We start from the raw sequence: 13395 nt of genomic DNA on the forward strand, positions 1-13395 counted from the left end.
GGGGCTGCTGCGTGAGCAAACAGACATGCTCCGGCGCCTGGTGGAGCTTCAGGAACGGCTGCAGGAAAACAGACTGCCGCTACAGCCCCTGTACCCCCCTCCCCCCTCCCCATGTTCCATATCCTCCTCACCCAGACGTGTAAGAACGCGGGGGGGGGGGGGGGGAGGCTCCGTACACCTTCCCATTCCACCCCAGTAGACAGCCCAAGCAAAAGGCTGTCATTTTTTTAACCTTTTTTTAGTGGCCTTTTCCTTCCCACGGATCCTCCTCCCAAATCCAACCCGGGTTCCCTCCCTCTTTTCCTAATCTATTAATAAAGAATAAATGATTTTTAAATGATAGTGACTTTATTTGGTTTGAAAGCAAGCTGGGGGAAGGGGGAGGGTGGGTTCCTTACAGAAAATGAGTCAATAAAGGGGGCAGGTTTTCATGAAGGAGAAACAAACAGATATTTCACACTGTAGCCTGGCCAGTCATGAAACTGGTTTTCAAAGCTTCTCTGATGCACAGCGCTTCCTGGTGTGCTCTTCTAATCGCCCTGGTGTCTGGCTGCGCGTAATCAGCAGCCAGGCGATTTGCCTCAGCCTCCCACCCCGCCATAAAGGTCTCCCCCTTACTTTCACAGAGATTGTGAAGCACACAGCAAGCAGAAATAACAATGGGGAGATTGGTTTGGCTGAGGTCAGAGCGAGTCAATAATGATCGCCAGCGACCTTTTAAACGGCCAAATGCACATTCTACCACCATTCTGCACTTGCTCAGCCTGTAGTTAAACAGCTCCTGACTCCTGTCCAGGCTGCCTGTGTATGGCTTCATGAGCCATGGCATTAAGGGGTAGGTTGGGTCCCCAAGAATAACTATTGGCATTTCAACATCCCCAACAGTTATTTTCTGGTCCGGAAAGTAAGTCCCTTGCTGCAGCCTTTTAAACAGAGTAATGTTCCTGAAGATTCGAGCGTCATGAACCCTTCCCGCCCAGCCCGCGTTGATGTTGGTGAAACGTCCCTTGTGATCCACAAGTGCTTGCAGCACCATTGAAAAGTACCCCTTGCGGTTTATGTACTCGGTGGCTTGGTGCTCCGGTGCCAAGATAGGGATATGGGTTCCATCTATCGCCCCACCACAGTTAGGGAATCCCATTGCAGCAAAGCCATCCACTATGGTCTGCACATTTCCCAGAGTCACTAACTTTCGTAGCAGCACCTGAGTGATTGCTTTGGCTACTTGCATCACAGCAGCCCCCACCATAGATTTGTCCACTCCAAATTGATTCCCGACTGACCGGTAGCTGTCTGGCGTTGCAAGCTTCCACAGGGCTATCGCCAAGCGCTTCTCAATTGTGAGGGCTGCTCTCATCTTGGTATTCTGGCGTTTCAGGGCAGGGGACAGCAAGTCACAAAGTTCCATGAAAGTGCCCTTATGCATGCGAAAGTTTCGCAGCCACTGGGAATCATTCCACACCTGCAACATTATGCGGTCCCACCAGTCTGTGCTTGTTTCCCTTGCCCAGAATTGGCGTTCCATGGATAGAACCTGCCCTATTAATAACATGATCTCCAAAGCACCGGGGCCCGTGGTTTCACTGAATTCTGTGTCCGTGTCCATGTCCATGTCCATGTCCTCATCATGCTTGTCGCTGCGCTGCCGCCGCCGCTGCCTCCTCGCCTCGTTTTTTTGGTCCTGGCTCAGCATAAACTCCACGAGAACGCGCGAGGTGTTTACAATGTTCATGACTGCTGTCTTGAGCTGAGCGGGCTCCAGGCTTGCCGTGGTATGGAGTCTGCAGTGTTCACCCAGGAAAAAAGGCGTGAAATGGTTGTCTGCCGTCCGTTGCTTTCATGCAGGGAGGGAGGGAGGGAGGGAGGAGGTGAGGCTGTACCCAGAACCACCTGCGACGATGTTTTTTGTCCCATCAGGCACTGGGATCTCAACCCAGAATTCCAATGGGCGCGGGAGACTGCGGGAAATATGGGATAGCTATGGGATAGCTACCCACAGTGCAATGCTCCAGAAATCAACACTAAACCCGGTACTTGGACGCACACCACCGAATTAATGTGCTTAGTGTGGCCGCATACATTTCGACTTTATACAATCTGTTTCCCAAATTCGAATTATATAAATTCGGATTAATCCCGTAGTGTAGACATACCCTAACTTTCACACTATGCATCTGAAGAAGTGAGGTTTTTACCCACGAAAGCTTATGCCCAAATAAATCTGTTAGTCTTTAAGGTGCCACCAGACTCCTTGTTGTTTTTGTAGATACAGACTAACACGGCTACCCCCTGATACTTAATGACCAAAGTGGCAGCAGCTCTGGATGACCCCACCCCCAGTTCCCCTTGCTGCAGGGGCAGCTGTGTGACTGCTGCTGGTGTCAATGGGGTTCACGTGGCTCAGGCCAGACACCTGGGCTGCGGAGCCCCCCACCCGCCATATCACTGGGAGAGCGTCTGGGCCCAGGGTGTTCACATCCCCGTCCTCACCCCTCCCTGAGCCCAGCCTGGCTCCTCACCTGGAACAAAGCAGCAGCGTCCACCGGCCTCGCTGCTGCCAGAGTCCCAGGTGCTGTTGCTGTCCCATGCTGAGCCTCTGGTGCTGGGACAAGGATCTTCTACCTCCTGGCCTGAGGGGGCTGGAAGGTCCTCAGTGACCGGGCAGGGCGATGCCTCCTGCTGGGAATGAGGGTTGGGCTCCTGGGGCCGCTGCTGCCCACATAACAAGCCCCAGAGCCACCCTGTCCGGCCCCCCTCCTGGGCTGGGTCCTGCTGTGAAACCACTTCCTCAGCCAGCTCCATTTGCGCCTGGTTGGGGCCTCTCCCAGCTCGGCGCCTGCGCCGGGAGCCGGTTTCATTTGCCAGAAGGCTGGGCACTTCCGCCTTCTGGCCTGGATGGGAGCTGCTTTTCCGCCAGTGGGGATGGAGGGGTTTCTCTGCCCCTTGGGAAGATGGCAGCTGCTTCCCTCAGGCTCTGGGGCCACCTGCAGAGCCTTCTTCCTGACCATCCTCAGGAGCCTGGCCATCCTGGAACCGAGCGGGGAGCCAGTGTGAGTCTGGGGTCAAGGCAGCCATTCACTCATGGGCCTTTTCGGTCCCTCCTCATCCCTGCTCCAACCAGAGCAGCCCCTTCTCCCCCCACAGGAGTGCAGGGAGTGCAAGCTATACACACTGGCAGGAGTTCATTGCATGATCTCCTCCCAACGTTCCCCCTCATAATCCCTGCTGCTGCTGCAATATCCAAGAAGTCTCATCCTTTTAGAGGAATGGGGTCAGTCCCAAAGACCATCGGTCACTCTGGACAAGCAGCCCCCTCCCATCGTCCCAGGCCACACTCCCCCGCCCAGCCTAGAGAAAGAACAGAACCCAGGAGTCCGGACTTCTTCTGGGAAACCATTCCCCACATCAAAGTCACAAAGACCCTAGGCACAGGAAGACCAGGGCCCTCCTCATTCCCCATTGATTTCCATGCTCAGCAGCTCACAGGGTCTGGCCCAGCTCAGAGACTCTCAGCCTGGGGAACAGTGTCCCACAAGGGAAGGGCTGGGAGCCCCATTGCTGGAACCTTTCCGAACACACTGGAGATGGCTCTGGAGAAGCCCCCGCCCAGTCTGAGAGTGAGGGGCTCTTGGGGGCTGTTTGCAAATTAAATCCCCCTTTGGAGATGTTCTCTCCCCGTGTTTTTGCCTCTTCCCAGACAGACAGGGGAAGCCACCGAGGAACCCTAATGCCACTCACATGCTCTAAAAAAAGAAGAACAGGAGTACTTGTGGCACCTTAGAGACTAACACGGCTGCTACTCTGAAACCTGTCACATGCTCTAGGTGATGGTGTGATGGTGTTGTCCCACAAACTTATACAGGATCATTTTAGGGGTCAAGACAAAGATGCCACATTTATTATGATAACAATTTGATTTATGTCCAATAACTAATATCTTAATCCTAATACACACACATTATACCTAATACCTATACACACACACACACACACACATACACACACACATTTACACACACACACATTTATCAGATGTTCTGCAGCTGCTGCATAGTTACCAGTCCTGCTTGAGTCTGTGGCTCGAGTTTGCAGCTTGGGTTCGTAGCTTGTGGCGGCTAACTAGCCAGGAAAGCCGGGCACAAGGACGAGCTGGGTCTCTGTTGCGCATGCACCGATGCCCTTCCATGTTGGTAGCAGAATGTTACCCTCCTTCAAAGTTTTCCATCTCACCCATCCTTTGTGTAGGCTTTAGTTTGAATCCAGAGTCTATAGGTCTTGCTGTGTCACGCTGCCTCCAGGTTTGGTGATTGATCACCCGTCAATTGCAGACATGACTTTCAGCCTGGGACCTGGCTTTGATCTTCTTTCTATTGTACCTTTTCTTTTTAGGGTGGATTCTTCTTACTTTGTTAGGGCTCTTGTCTGCATCTTCAGCCGTTGGTGTTTGAACTCTATTTAATCAGGACAGGCTGGGGCTGGAGGTTGATTCCATCATCCATACATACCTCATTCATACATCTAAACTAAACTAAACTAAGATTACAGAAGGGTTTGCAAAAATGAAGTAAGCCCTTACAAAATGGAGTAAGCGTTTTAAAATGGGATTTGAATTACAATATGGCAAACAGTGAACAGAAGTTACAATATAGAGAAGTATAATGGATGGAAAACAGTGAACAGAAGTTACACTGTAGGCAAGTGTAATAAATGGTGAACAGAAATTACAATACTGAAACAGTGCAAGTCTCAGTGATTTAAGCAGGAATTGGATTGATAGTGAAACTTACAAAGGCAGCTGACTGAACAGCTATGGCTCTTAACAAGCATCTTAACTATTAATTAGCCAGTTATTGGGGTAACCGGTTTTATGAATGAATATTGTTTCATTCATAAAACTTTACTTATGAAGTTACATTAATAAAGTGAACAATTAAAAACAATTTCATTCATCAGTTCTACAATGGATGGTGGATGTTCAGGGTCAGCAGATGTCCCTCACCCTCCTCCTCACTCCCCAAGCCCAAGGCAGGCTGGAGAGGGTGGTGATCTGAGGAGTTACCCTGCCCAGCCAGCAGGCAGGGTGATAACAGTGGGCGATCGAATGTCTGTGAAAAGAAGAGTTTGTCTTATTGTCAAGGGACAGAGAAACTTAGCCAGCAGCAGCGGGGTGCAGAACACTGCCCTAGTGCGGAGGTGACAGCGCCTCCAGGATCTTGACATCCCAGCACTTGACACACCTTCCTGGAGCCTCCTAACCTCCCTGGTCTGTAGTGATGAGACCCCAACCCCACTGATGGCAAACAGGCCTCAGCTACCGGCTCAGGGTCACACCGAGTGTCAGAGCCATGGATGGACCCCGTCACTAACCACTGCTGCACACTCCCTCCCACAGCTGGCAATTACAACCAAGCCCTCAGGTCCGGTCCCCCTGCCTTTGAGAGGGAGTGTCACTCCTGGTTCCATTGCTGCCTATTGATCTGTGGGACTTTGGGCAACTTACTCCCCCTCTCTATGGCTCTCTGGGACTCACATCCCTGAATGGGCTTTAAAAAAGACAATGGTTCAAGTTTGGCCCCAACTATTTCTTGTTTCTCTAGACTAGCCATTTTAGCAAAGTTTAGAATTCTTGACGTTCAACACCTGGAAACATCCCGTTGCAGATGGCTTGAAGATCCCTTATCTCACCCAGGCTCACTGCTGCCTGGAGTTAGAGAACTGACCCTATTCCCTTTGAACCTACCCAAGGTGTCACACAGCAAAGCGGTGACAGAGCCAGAAAGAGAAGCCAACAGTCCTGACTCCTGTTCTAACTAACAGACAACAACCCCCCCGGAGGCAGGGATAGAGCCCAGGAAATAAGGGGTGAACATTTTCATGGAAACCGTTTTCTGTCAGAAAATCCATTCAGACTAAACAATGTTGTTTCTTGAAATCATAACAAGTAGGATGAAAATTCTTTGCAAAAATATTTGTTTGCAAAATAACAGCATCTCCTGTTTGTCACAGTGCATTAAACTGTCTCGTCGTACATAAAGGGGAGACACTATGATCTACAAAATTAGATGAAATGCTTCAGTCTGAGCTAAGTAGTTGCTGCTCTTAACAATTTCAAAAGAATAAAATACAAATAAAATAGAATATTATGTCATAATCTGATATGGCTCAATGTGATAGGACACCTCCTATTCTGCACTGCTACTAGAGACACTCTTCAGTGGATCCCCATCATCCACCCATCATGAGGTAGGTGGGAGAGGATTGTTATTCACACTTGACAGAAGGAGAATCTAAGGCTGAGAAAGGAGCAGTGACTTGTCTTAGCTGATGCAGCCAGTCAGTAGCAGAGTTGCTCTCAAATGAACTACAGATGAACAATTGTTCATAGTAATTATTCAGCAAGTATTTTAGAAGAATTGGAATGTTAGAGAGGATCATGAACTGCTGCAAGACAATTAATGTAGAGCAGAATCAACATTGGTCAAACATATAACTGGTTGTGACTTATTTGCTTGGTCATAAAAGACCACAACAAAGACCAGCCTTTCCTCCCTGTCAATAGCCTCCTCTTCAGCCAATCAAGATTGAGACTTTGAGGGGTGGGAGGTGAAGGGTTCTCATCAAATAGCCCAAAGAATGGCCCAGGTCACTACTGAGGGGATCACTCTCGGAGCACTATTCCAGTCTCACCTCTCTGTGAGGGCCTCCCACAATGCCCCCGGCCCCTGCTACACACACAGAGCTCCTGGTGGTGGGAGGAGAGCAGAGGAAAAGGACAAAGGAAGCAAGAAGAGAAAGGTAGGAGGGACAGAGGAAAAGGGAAAACAAAAAGGAGAAACCCCAATGTCCACAGTGATTCTAAGAGACAAAGTCCTACGTTGGGAATACAGTGCTGCCACCTCAATCTAGTGTTTTCTGTTCCTAGAATTCAGCCAGCACCTGATGAATCAGACTGAACAGGTTCCAAACCTCTCGGAGGTTCTTACCTTCTATACAGGGATGTCTCTTTTCTACAAAATCAATAAAAGAAAAGGAGAAAACTCCAAAGAGGGTCCTCCTTGCGCTCACGTACGTGAAAGTGAATTCTCTTTCAGTCCTCAAGGAGAGACCTCAAGAAGGAGACATGCTGAAGCAAAGCCACAGGGATCTCCAAGGTTGCCCCGTCCTGCACCCCTGTCCTGCCTGGCTCATGTCAAGATCTCTCTGTGAGATCATCTCCTCCCCACCACCTTTGTCCAATAGGCTGAGGTCCTGCCAAAGGCCCTTATGATGTCACTGCCACACCCACCCCTCCCCTGAAGTGCTGATGTCCTGCCCCGTCCAGCCACATTGAATGTTTGAGCTGCTTCCCCTGGATCACCCCACTCAATGACTCTTCATTGTGGGGATGACACCGACTACACAGTAGAACAAGAGAGGCTCTTCCCCAGGCCGCAATCAGGTTTTCATAAGTTAGTAGACTTTATGGCCAAAAGGAACCATTAGAGCATTTAATCTGATCCCCTGCGTATCCTAATGCCTCCTGTATGTCAGAAGAGCTGGGTTTTTCTTTTACTCAAACATTTTCCAGAAAGTCATCTAGTCTTTATTAGAAGAGATCAAGAGATGGAGAAGCCATCATTTCTCTTGGTAGTTTCTTCCAATGATGAATCATCCTCTTACAAATCTGGGTCTTATTGTCATTATACTTTTTTCTGATTTCTGCTTCCATCCATGGGGTCTTGTCATGCCTGTCTCTGCTAGATAAAAGAGCCCTTTTATACTCCACATTTTCTCTCCATGAAGTCAAACAACTCACCTCTCATTCTTCTTTTGTATATACTAAACAGATTGAGCTTTTTCAATGTCTCATTATAAGGCATCATCCCCCTCACTCAATTATGAACCTTTTCTGTCCCCTCTCCAATTTTTTTAACATAATATTCAAAATGTGGACACAAGAACTGGAGTCAACATTCCAATATCAGTCTCACCAATGCTGTATCACTTCCCTTTCCATACTCACTATTCTATACATCCAAGAATGGCTTTAACCTTTTCTACCACAGTTTCACATTGACAGATCATGTTGAGCAGCTCGTCCACTATGGCCCCGAAATCCTTTTCAGGGTCACTGCTTTCCAGCGGACTGTCCCCCATTCTGTAGGGTGCTGCCTGACTCCTTTGTTACTGGAAGTATGGGTTTGCATGTGGCTTTATTAAAACCTAATTATTCAGTAAGTATTTTAGAAGAACTCGCCCATTAGAGAGAGAATCATGAATTACTCAAAGACAATGAATGGAGAAAAGCAGCAAGAGCAATCAAATACATGTTTGGTTCTGGCTTATTTCCTTGGTCTTAAAAGAGAGTAACAAGGACCTGAGTCACCTCCCTCACAATAGCCCCATGCTCACCCAATCAGCATTGAGACTCTGAGAATGAGAAAGCTGAGAGTTCTCACCAGATGTCCCAGGTCACCACTGGAGAGAGTCACTCTTAGAGCACTATTCCAGCCACATGTCTTTGGGAGAGCCTCCCACAATGAGAGTTGGAGTGCAACCCCCCCCCCCCCGCCAACCCCCATGCCACATGCACTAGGGTGACCAGACAGCAAGTGTGAAAAATCGGGAGAGGGGATGGGGGGTAATAGGAGCCTATATAAGAAAAAGACCCAAAAATCGGGACTGTCCCTATAAAATTGGGACATCTGGTCACCCTAACATGCACAGACAGGTCCTGGGTGTGAAAGGAGAGCAGGGGAAAAGGACAAAGATGCAAGAGAAGAAGAGAAAGGAGGGAGAGACAGGAAAAGGGAAAACAAAAAGGAGAAACCCCAAATGTCCCCAGTAATTCTAAGGGACAAAGTCCTAGGTCGGAAATAAAATGCTGCCCCCACAATCTAGTGTTTTCCTTTCCTAAAAATCAGCTGGCACCTGATGGATCAGACTGAACAGGTTCCAAACCTCTCAGAGGCTCTTACCTTCATACAGGGACATCTGTTTTTTGGCAAAATCAATAAAAGAAAAGGAGAAAACTCCAAAGAGGGTCCTCCTTGCGCTCACATACGTGAAAGTGAATTGTCTCTCAGTCCTCAAGGAGAGACCTCAAGAAGGAGACGTGCTGAAGCAAAGCCACAGGGATCTCCAAGGTTCCCCTGTCCTGCCTGGCTGATGTCAAGATCTCTCTGTGAGATCATCTCCTCCCCACCACCTTTGTCCAATAGGCTGAGGTTCTGCCAAAGGCCCTTGTGATGTCACTGCCACACCCACCCCTCCCCTGCAGTGCTGATGTCCTGCCCCTGTCCAGTCACATTGGATGTTTGAGCTGCTTCTCCTGGATCACCCCACTCAATGACTCTTCATTGTGGGGATGACACTGACTACACAGTAGAACACGAGAGGCTCTTCCCCATGCTACGCTTAGTTTTTCATAAATTTGCAGACGTTATGGACAGAAGAGACAAGTACACTGCTCACATGTGTGTTGTTGTTAGCGTACATTATTGTGAGTGTATACCTGAGTTGAAATCAATGTGCACGTGAGTTTTCTATTCCTGTGTGTTTCCTTGAGAATATACATGATGTGAATGTACAATATCATGTGTTTATTACTGAAAAATATTGTGTGACTACATGTGTGTTGTGACTGTGAATTATTGTGTATGTGTTTCTACATGTATATGATTGTGTATTGATGGGCAAATATTATTTTGTGCATGTGTATGTTTGGAAGTGAACATTAATAATGACTTACCACTGAGCCTGATATAAAAATCAAAAGCTGCTGTCTTCCTGCAGCTCCTAAGATAGTGAGATTTTAGTTCATTCAAAGATGATGCCTACAATGTCTCATTTCCTCACATGCCAAGTCCATCTCATTTCAGGAGTCTTTCAATGTCTGTATTTGCTGTCTTGTTAATTTTAAAACAAAATTTGCAATAATTATTTTGAGCCACATTTTCAAATGTCACTTTTATTCTGCATCCTGAAAGGACTCCAGAATTGTGCAAAAAATTACATATTTGGGCTTTTATTTTCAAGGGAGTCTAAGGAAGTTCATGCAGTAGATAGGAATTCAGAACTTGTTCCAGGCCCAGGTCCTCTAAGGTATTATGCACCCAGCTCTCATGGGACTTGGTTTTTGGTTTTGCCACTGACATACTTGGTAGCTCTGGGCAATAGCCAATACTTGGTGCTTCACAGCAGGTGAAAATTCAACTCATCCAGTGCTGAACATGGAATGTAACTTATTCCTTATGCCCGGAGGCCAGCTCAGAAGAACTCAGTTCCCATTCAGGCACCAAATGAAATGGTGCCCATGGATGAATTTAATCTGATAATGACATCAGCCTCATGATAGCCTCTAATGGAAGGAACTGTCAGAACTCAACTCTAGAGATGATCAGGGGAAAAAAGTCCCTTTATTCACTGCTCTGTCATTCTAAAGTGTCTATATGGCTGCTATGACTGCAGTATCTGAGCCAGGAGAGCTCAAAAACATTCCATCCCCATGTTTCCCAATGGATAAATCGCAGGGTTCAGCAAACAACATTTTCACAGAAAGTCTTCACTTTCCTTGAACATTTTCTGTTTTTCATTTAAAGAAATGAAAACTGGAAAAACAAATATTTTGGGGGTGAAAATTGTATTTTTAATTTAATTTAATATTTTTTGACAGTTTTCAGACAAAGAAAGTAGCCCTGGGAAGTAGCCCAGGGAGTTGTAGCTGTCATGCAGCTGTTACAGGAGGCACTATAGACAGCTGCAGTCCACAGGGCCCTGGGCTGGAACCCAGAGTAGAGGGTGGGCCTGGGTTCCCCCCAAACCTCCCAATTGACCTGGACTGTGGGTTCTTCCAGAGGGGAAGGTCTCTGGGCTGTTCCCCAACCCACATGGTGAATCTCTGAGGCAAGAAAATCTGCCAGTAAGCTGAGGACCCACCAAGATAGAGGAAGAACTTTGTCACAGAGTGTAAAACCCAATATGGACACACTTATCTTTATCCAAAGTGGCCTATTTTGGTTTATCTTAAGCCAGTGAGAAATCTAATTAAGCTAAATTGATGTGGGCCCATCTTAGGCATGTGTTTATCTAGTATAACTATTTTGGTCAGAGGTGTGACTTTCTACCTAAATAGTTCTAGCACTACAAACCATAGTGCGGCTGCATTTAGATCAGTGTAAAGGTGACTCTTCCTGGTAGAGCTTATTCACCTCCCCATAAGGAAACAGCTATACTGATATAAACACCTTTGTACAGGTATAAAGCTGGCTGCACTAGGGGGACAGTTAATCACATTGGTTTAAAAAGACACTGTTAGTTAAACAGGTGCGAATGCATATGAAGCAAAGGCCCAGCATTTACAGTTGTGGTGTTTAACGTGTTAATTCACAGTTAATGAGCATGAGTTAAAAGAGGCCCCAACACTCTTCTGACAAACCAAATGGCGAGTCCCTTCCTGTCTCCCCATCCAGGGAACTCCAGGTGCAGACTCTGCCCCACTGACTGGCTGTCACACAGGGGAAAGTGCTGCTGGGTTTCTGAAGACAATACAGAGAGGACTGGGAGCCATGTGATGGTTTGGCAAAGAGGACTCAAGCCTGAGGGATCCAGGACTTGGATGAAATGGTGATGTGAAATGTGGGGGGCGGGAACTGCAGCTGCAGAGAGACCTGGTCTTTCCTGGAAAGCAGAGCAGAGGAGTAGCAGGGGCTGGGGAACCTCAAAACTTTCCCTGACTGCGGGAAGCCGCCATTCCTGCTGGGGAGAAGGGAGACAGCCGCCAGGCAGCTTCAGAGCAGTTATTTGTCTGCCCATGTCCTCTCCACTTCCCATGAAATGATTCTGCATCCTTCAGCTATGACTACAATGCATGCAGGGAGTCAGCCACCTGTGTGCCTAGGGGTGTAGCAATGGCAGTGATGACCTCTTTGCCCAAGAACACTATCACATATGATAAGTAGCAGAGACATGAAGACAGGAGATGGTGGTGTGGAAAGGATGATGGAGGGATGGAGGGATCTGGTGAGAGTAGCATAGACACCAAAGACATGGTGTAGGGTATAAAGAAACCATGTTCCATGGGAGTCAGAATGGTACAATGATTATGGCACTGGACTAAGAATCAGGAGACCTGGGTTCTCTTTCTGCCCTGTTGGATAAGTCAGAAATTCTTAGTGCACCGACTGTAGATTAAAATAGGTTTGACTTCTTCAGGGACAAGAAACTGTCCAGAGCTGTGGCATTTGAGGCTTCCCCTCCTTGGTTTGGGTCCCTCTTAGATCTCCAAGGAGACCTTTGAGTGCTCTGGGCCACGTTCTCTGGTTTCATTAGAAAGATAGCAGAGAACCCATGGAGTTACAGAAGGTTCTGGTCAGCCTGGTACCTCTGTCATATGCTTTGCAGGAGTTCCTACATGATATCATGTAAGGCAAATGTCTTGCTTGGATTGGACTTAACTTTATAACCCCTGCAATGAAGAGGACCTGAGTGGATGGCTCCCCATTACATCAAACACTTTGCATCTTTTCCCAAATTAAACACATCTGAAGTGTTTTTGAACATCAGCCAAGCTAATTACTTATATCTGTATTTATTATTGCTGCACAATAAAGCCTCTAACCCGTTATAACAAGTGCCCATGTGAACTAATGGATGACATAGTGCAGCAATGACTTCTATTGCCTGTTGTGCTGGCACAGTGTGTATTTATGCAAGTTTTCAGTTGCAGAAGTTTGGCCTGTATTTATTTACTTCTGAAAAACACCGAAAGTTAGATTCTGACTGTGTGGCGACATCAAGGAATACAGAAACCACATGATAACATTTACTTTGCTTACTATATATGGGATTATAATAAAAATGTCATAAGAAAGATCCAGATTATAACTCTAGCCTGTATTCTTGCACATAGGTTCTTAAACCTGGACATTGCTGAGAACAGATTGAATCGGGCTCTATCCAGTACCACAGAAGTGATATCAGTTTGTACTGACAGCTACAGATTTTTCAAAATAGGTAGAAGAATTTCCACTTAGAACTATGACAGCATGTGAGGTGGAGAAGAAGACATGTAAAATTATCTATCAACATGGCTGTCCAGAGCAGATAATGGCAGATCTAGGTTCTGAATTGAATAATGAGGTAACACTTTACATTGGGTGTTGTTTTCACTATATGGTCAATTACACAATCACAGCAGTTTGATGGGGGCTGTTAGCAGCTACAAACGGAGCCCTTTGGAAGCCAGCACCCTGGTCACTGAGAACACCCAGGGCACCTGGTGCAGTGAGAGTAGGAGGGACTGAGTAGTTTGGGTTTGGAAGGGCAGAGGGGATCACTTGCACCTGTAGGGAGCCTGAGGAGGTCACTAGCTCACCGCCGAGAAGAAAGCAGCAGCATAAAAGTCTGTATCAGGGA

This window comes from Chrysemys picta, chromosome 12, assembly GCF_011386835.1.
Source record: "Chrysemys picta bellii isolate R12L10 chromosome 12, ASM1138683v2, whole genome shotgun sequence".
Classification (NCBI taxonomy): domain Eukaryota; kingdom Metazoa; phylum Chordata; order Testudines; family Emydidae; genus Chrysemys; species Chrysemys picta.